This window comes from Vicugna pacos, chromosome 13 (genome assembly GCF_048564905.1).
Source record: "Vicugna pacos chromosome 13, VicPac4, whole genome shotgun sequence".
Taxonomy (NCBI): Eukaryota; Metazoa; Chordata; class Mammalia; order Artiodactyla; family Camelidae; genus Vicugna; species Vicugna pacos.
The window spans coordinates 24,078,097-24,085,319 of record NC_132999.1 but is presented as its reverse complement, the minus strand read 5'-3'; the positions used below and the strand labels follow the sequence as shown (position 1 = coordinate 24,085,319).

General features: G+C 48.2%; 1 long non-coding RNA gene across 1 annotated transcript; it reads left to right on the top strand.

The window, feature by feature from the left end:
* The first annotated feature begins 3,146 nt into the window (after positions 1-3,146).
* On the top strand, positions 3,147-4,406 carry LOC107033217 (uncharacterized). The gene is made up of 2 exons (XR_004192640.2): positions 3,147-3,365; positions 4,251-4,406. It is a non-coding gene; the product is annotated as an uncharacterized lncRNA (long non-coding RNA).
* The last annotated feature ends 2,817 nt before the right edge of the window (positions 4,407-7,223 follow it).

The window sequence follows — 7,223 nt, the reverse complement described above, 5'->3', positions numbered from 1 at the left end:
TTTGTGGATCACGTGGGGAAAGAGCTTAGACCTCACCACCTGAACATACACACAGGTGGCTTCGTCGCACATGACGGTCTGTGGCAAATCAAGACCTCGAAATTCTGCATGAGGATATTGACTCTCTTCAAATTTCAAAAATAGTTTAGGTGCTCTTTCACCCCTCAGGACCTTGGTACTTGCTATTCGTGTCCTCTTCCTGAAGCCCTCACAGCCTGTTTCAGGCACCTAGTGCTGTGTGACAAAGCACCCCTAAACATAATGGTTTAAAAGCACAAAAATATTTATTTTGCCCCTGAATCTGCAATTTAGGCTGGCCAAGAAGGAACAGTTCGAGTCTGTTCCACTCTGTCAGCTGGGTGCCCCGAAGGCTAGGGGCTGGAATTTTGCACAGGTGGGCTCTTTGGGCATCTCCCTCCACAGTATGTGGCTTTTCCACGTGGTGTCTACAGCATGGCAGCTTCAGGGTAGCCAGACTTCTTACAAGGCAGCTCAGAACTCCTGAGGCACGTATCCCAAGAGAGAACCAAGCAGAGGTGTACCGTCTTGTGGTGACCTAACCTCAGAAGACACATGCCTCCCACTCTGTGGGTGGAGTAGTCACAGCACCCATCCAGATTCAAGAGCAGGGAGCACAGGTCCACCCACTTCTCTGTGTGAGATGTACCACCCCCACTGTGAGAGGAGCACGTGGGGTGGGAAATGTGTCTTGGTGAGTCCATCTTTGGAAAGTATCATCTGTATCCACTATTTTTTCATCTGAAAAACTCTTCTCACGCTTCAAGACCCAGCTCAGATATTACCTCCTTTATAGAGCCTCCCCCACAGCTCTCTGAGTCTGAGGGTGAGTTATCTCCTCCAGGGGTCTAACCCCACTGTGTATCTCTGCTTTCGGGGCCCTGAGCACCATGAAATGGCACTGTCTATCTCCTTCTGGAAACTGGGAATGGTGAGTTCTTCAAGGTCTGGGGCTGTAACACGTATTTCAATGCTCCCAGGTTTCAGTACTGGGGAGGTGCTTAGGATCTAGCTGTTGCTACAAGTAGACTAGGGGTTCTCATAGCCGAGACTACCTGCAGCAGACTGCATGGGAGCTTGTTCAAAATACAGACTCCCAGGTCTGCATCAAACCTCCTGCATTAACTCTTGGGAATGGAGCTACAGAAGCTGCATTTTATTGCCCTCACCATGACTCCAATGGGTATCAAGCTATTGTATCCCCAGTGCCTAGTCATGCCTGGCACATGGTCACTACTCAGTAAATACCTGCTGAATGAATGAATGAATGAAGTGAGCGATTGAATAAATATTTTTAGACTGGACTGGGCACTCAAGAGTCAGTTTGCTCTTTTGGCTAATGTGATGTCCAGCTCTGGCTCCAGAGTCAGATAAGCAGACAACCCTCTCATTTAGGCTCAGGTGGGACTCAATGCCCTACTGCCCCTTAAACGGGCTGGCTTCCAGGAGGAGGCGGCTGAGCCAGTAGGAGGGAGAGAATCTGGGCAGCTGTGAATCTGGTGCGTTATCTCACCCTCTCCCAGAAGGCTCCATTATCACCCCCACCTCTCACTTGTCTCCCCACCCTCAAGCAAGCATCCTGTCACATCCCAGATCAGAGCCATTCTGGAAGCAGTATTTGCTTGTCTGACATTTCAAAATAGCATCAAGGAGGCTAAAGATAGCTAGGTTACAAGGGAGGTTAAACGGTTTGCCAAGTGACACTGAGCATGCTCAGCCTTCTCCGTGTGGTCCAAAGATCCCTTTGATGTTTTCCCTCTACTTGGAGGAGTAGAAGTATTGGCTGAAGGGGGTAGAGGATATTGAGCCAAGAGCCCAAGGGCACAACCTTAGTGAATTCAATGAATGGTAAGGAGTGTGTGTATGTCAGAGGTCTCAGGGAACAAACTCTGTCTTCTGTAGCTGTCTAGGGCAAAGAGCCTGCCCTGGTCAGACCCTGCTCGCTGGGCTGCCTTTGTGGCCCCTGGTTTCCACTGGGACCAACACAACCATAAGGGAATGATTTGTCCATTTGAGATAGTAAAATTTAAATAATGCCCCTAGCCTTTTACTTCCTTTTCATTTCTTCCTGGCTCACCCCCATTTTAGCTAAATTGCCCCAAGCCCGGACTCTGTGACTGTGGGTGTGGGAAGTTGGGGGCCAGAGCCCTGGGACCATGGGAGATGTCATGTTCCCCAGGGATCAAGTATCCACTGAGAGGTCGGCGTGCCCAAATAATAGTACCTACCTTTCATGGACTGTTTACCATTTGCCAAGCTCTCTGCTAAGCTTCTTACACCCTTCACCTCATGTATTCTCCCAGCAACCCTGTGCATTAGGTAATATGATGGCTTCTGTATAAATGAAGAGCTCAGAGTCAGGGAAGTTAAGTAGCTGGCTTTGGGGGCCATGACTGGTAAACTGGGGAGTTGGGATTCCAGTCCAAGTGTGTGTGACTCTAAAGCCTGCTCTCCCCCGAACCACGTTACATCATCTCCCTTTACAGAGACAGACAAGGGACATTCTCCCCTGCGTGTCCTGCACTGAATCCATCCCAGGAATCAAACCAGCTTCCAAAAGCGGACAGGTGCCCCTTGAAATGTGCAGGCCACGACAGCAGGGCTGCAGGGATTCACGCTCATGCCTGGTGACTCAGCAGCCCCGCCCACTTGCCTGACCTTTTCCCATGTCACAGATATCTAATGACAGGGTTATCCCTGCTTGCATCCTGAAGCCCCAGGGGTAAGTGGCAACCTGAGTCACAAGAGACGGACTGAATGTCAGAGTTGAAATGAGTGTCTCTGCCTCACCCTCTCTGATGTGACTGCAGCTGCCCATTCAGTGGTGGCAGGGCTGTCACGGCCAGAGCATGCTGGCAGAGAGGCCCGCAGGGTGCCTGAGGGGGCAGGATGCTGGTCATCTGGCTAAAAATGGATGGTGGGGGTGGCTGAGGTGGCCCAATTATGCCTGGTTTTGGTTCCAAGCTCTGTAATCAGATTCAGGTGCTTCCAAAGGCTCCTGCCTCTTCAGAGCAAATTCAGTTAAGGGCAGGGGGAGGGCGCACTAATGGTTTCCACATTTGGGGCCCTCTGTGGCGAGGACTCTCCAGCTCCAGGGCAAGGAATTTGACCTTGCCTCCCAGCAGAGCCCTGCTCTATGCAACGCAAATGTGTTCACCAAACACCTCTTAAGATTGAGGGTCTTAGGCCTTGTGGACTGGATGCTGAGGATGTGATAAACAAGCAAACACAGATGGACCCGCCTGGAGCTTACCACTGGTGGGAGAAACAGAAAATGTACCAGAAAAATCACAATCCAGAGTAAAGAAGGCTGCGGGGGCTGCAGGAGCACGGAAAAGACCACCTACGTGAGATTCGGGGGTTCAAGGGAAGGGTTGGTCCTCTGTGTTAGTGGCTGAGACTGGGGGCTGAAGAGGAGTTCATCGGGGAACCTGGGGGTACTAGGAGCAGGGAAAACAGCCCATGGGAACATGAGGTGGGTGGGGGCAATGCTGGGGTGGTCAGAGCACAGGGGCAAAGGCACAGCGTGTGAAGAGATTAAGTTAGGAAGGTGAAACGGTGAAACTTTTGGTCTTCTATGCCATCAAGGAGAGCAACTGAATTATAACAAGGCCAGAGATCTACTGTGATCAATTTAGAAAGACCAGTCTGGCTGGAACGGGACAAGCTAGGTGCAGGGAGACCCTTAGGAAGCTGTAGGGAGATTCAGGGCAAGGGGGGTGGTGTCCTAGGCTAGGGTGCTCGCTGAGGAAATGGAGAGGAGGGGAAGGGGAACTCTAGTCATGAGGCCAAATCAACAAACTGTATGGTCCTTGCTTTCAAGGAGGAAACAATTTCAGTTGAGGAAACGTTTTCTCCCTTAATTCATCCCAGTTTTACACGACCGGAAGGGAACTTAGAGGTGGTTTAGTCAATCTCCTTTTGCAAGAAGTCCAGTGACTTTCTACCTGGGTTTGAACTCCAGCCGTGAGGGGAGGGAGTGGTGGGAAGGCAGCTTGGGAAGAGTCCAGGTGGGTGGCTGGCCTGGACACACACTTTCTTGAAGTTTCAGAAAGCTCTGGACAGGAGAGACTGTCTATTCTACCGGCAAGGCAGGCATCTAGTTCCAGGCATTGGGGCAGTTGGGAGGTGACACCTATTCTGCAGCTGTGATGGAGTGGGGTGCTGCCCTCCCCAAGCAGAGGTGGGGTATAGAGTTTGGCTGGGGGCTGAGGGTACTTTTTTGCCAACAGATCTACCCACAAGTGCTTGCTGAGTGACTGCCCCATGCCCAGCCTCGTTCCTGGAAACTGCTGTGATAACACTCCCTGGGTGAGAACCAACACTCGCTGACCTTTTACACGGGCAGAATCCGCAGGAAAAGGTTGTTGAAAATTTAATGACAGTAATTCCTTTGGCTTGTAAAATTCTTTTAACATCCTCTGAGCACAGACAACATCTGTTACCCTGAGCGGTATCCTACAGCTCTAAAGCACTCACCCACTCAGTGTCATGCCTGATCCACAGGCAAGCCTGGGGAGGGATCCTAGAACCCAGTGACCTGGACTCAAATTCTCACTCTACCCCTTATGACCGTGTGACTGTGGTCCTTGCTTTACCTCTTTGAGCCTCCTTATCTGTAAAACAGGGATGCACACCTATTTTGAAAGGTTGCTGTAAGCATTAAATTAGAAGATACTGCCTAGCCTGTGCTCAGGAAAGGCTAATTTCCTCTGCCTTATTTCCCTCCCATTCTGATACTCCAAACAAGGATATATCCCAGGTTACAAAACTAGAATAAGTGGTGCCTGGCATATAGTGTCTTAATCAGCTCAGGCTACTATAATGTAATACCAAAGACTGGATGGCTTTTAAAACCAGACATCTATTTCTCAGAGTTCCAGAGGCTTGTAAGTCTGTGATCAGGGTGTGTATGTATGTGGTCAGGTCTGGTGAGGACCCTCTTCTTTGTTGTAAATGGCTGCTTTCTTGCTGTATCTTCATGTGGCAGAGGGAGGAACCTCTGATACCTCCTTCTCCTCTTGAGGTTGCTAATTCCATCATGGGGGCTCCATTCTCACAACCTCATCTAAACTCAGTTACCTGCCAGAGACCCTACCTCGTAATGCCATCACGTTGGAGGTTAGGGCTTCAACATATGAATTTAAGGGGACACAAACATTCAGTCCATAACCCAGTGCATCTGACATCATAAACATTTATTTCATTTTTCCTCCACTTCAAGGCCCTCAACTAGGGCTATCTGCCCCTCATGTCCAGGAACAAGCCCCCTTTGAGGATGTAATGAAACCCATGGAGCCTCATCCCTTAAAATACACGTGTCTGTAGATAGACACCTTCTTACCCACAGGATTTTGCTTGCAATTTTTTGGCGTTCACAGATCCCTGACTCTCACCCATGGACTCTAATTTAAAAACCTGCCATGGCACCCATAGGATATACACTATCCTTTGCCACAAACTGTGGTTCAGTTATCTAATTTCCCCAGGTAGATTACAAACTGCATGGAAAGGGGACCAGCTCTTCTTGTTAAAGCCTGTATTTCACATAGTGACTAGAGAGTTGTAGGAATATAGTGAATGCTAACTGAGTGCTTTGGTGGATAAATGGATGGACGGATGAATGGATGGATGGGTGGATGGATGGAAAGGTGGTTGGTGGGTGTGTGAGCAGCTGAGTATATAGCTAATATGGATAGATAATGGATAGAAAGGTGAAAGGTGGATGGGTTCCAATCCTGACTCTCACATTGACTAGTTGTATTAGTCTGGGGAAGACAAGCTACATATGGGGAAAATGCTTGGGAATGTTCCCTCATACTTGGGTGAAGATTCTTGGTGTTCAACCCACATCTCTAACTCTTCTGATCATCCTGAACAAGTCCAACAAGTAGGCTAGTCAAATACGGAGTAAATTTCTACTTTGGAGCTAATGAAACAGGTCAGAGAAATTAAATGACTGGTCTAAGGTTACACCACCAGCACATGACACAGATCAAACTAGAGCCTCTGACGCCTAACTTGAGCCATCTGGGCACTGCTGGCACGAAAAACACTTTGCTGAGCGCCGGTAAAAAGATAAATACAGTTGAGTTCTCTGTGTTTTCTGCTACAAAGGCAGAGGTGAGGCAACTCAGATCTGCAAAGGACTGGATATATAGACTTGAGAGAAACAGAACTATCAAGAATAATCAACACAGGCACAGAGCTTCATGGTCGCCAACCATGTAAATGAACCGAACCTTATTTGACAGCTAGGAAGACCCTCTGTGGCAAGTTGTATATCTCATACTTCTGTTTCCATTTTTCATATGAAAAACCTAAGGTTCAGAGATAGTCATTGATTTACCTAAGGTCACATAGCTTGCAGGCGATAGAGCTAAAGACGTAAACACAGGTCTTTCTAATGCCAAAGTACAAAATCCATGAGGTCTGTTAATGTAATAGCCACAATCTGTCCTATGATTACCTTGTACTAGCCCCTGTGTTCAAGGCTGATATGCAGTTTTTCATTTCACGTCTACAAATATGCCATGAGATAGATGCTGCTGTTAAGCTCATTTTAAAATAAAGAAAACTGAAACACAAAACAGTTAAGGTCCCCCAGCTAGGATGATCAACTAAACAACACATAAGCCCCTACTCCTTAACACCATGTAATACTGTCCTCCCCAACTCTGGACTTTTGTCTAGGCCACCTGGACTAAAGGAAAAATGCTTTGAGCTTTGCAAAAAAAAAAGTGAAATCAGGTACATTTGAAAATGAAACGTTTCTAACTGTTCTATACAAAGCTCTCTCCTTTGTGGGTGAGCCAGTTGAAAAGACCTTGACTGAAAATCCACTGGGTTCCAAGACTCCTGAGATATTCCTGGTGCCTTCACCATCAGGATTAGAGATCACAACTTTCATTGCTCTGGAAAAGAAAGGGCTTAGACTGGGCAGGAGCCAGGCATAAGACAGGCCTGGGCTTTAGGACAACATGTCCCTGGCCTCAGAGGAGAAGTCTGCAGGACAGAGCTGGGATAACAGAAGAACCAGCTACATTCACTGGGTGCTTACTTTGTGCTGGATACCCTTCCTAACCCTTAACAGAAACCATTCATCCTGTCATCTGCCCAGCGAGGTGGTCATCATTACAGCAGGCTTTCAGATGAAAAAATTGAGGCCCAGAGAGCTTAAGTGACTTGTCTAAGATCACACAGCA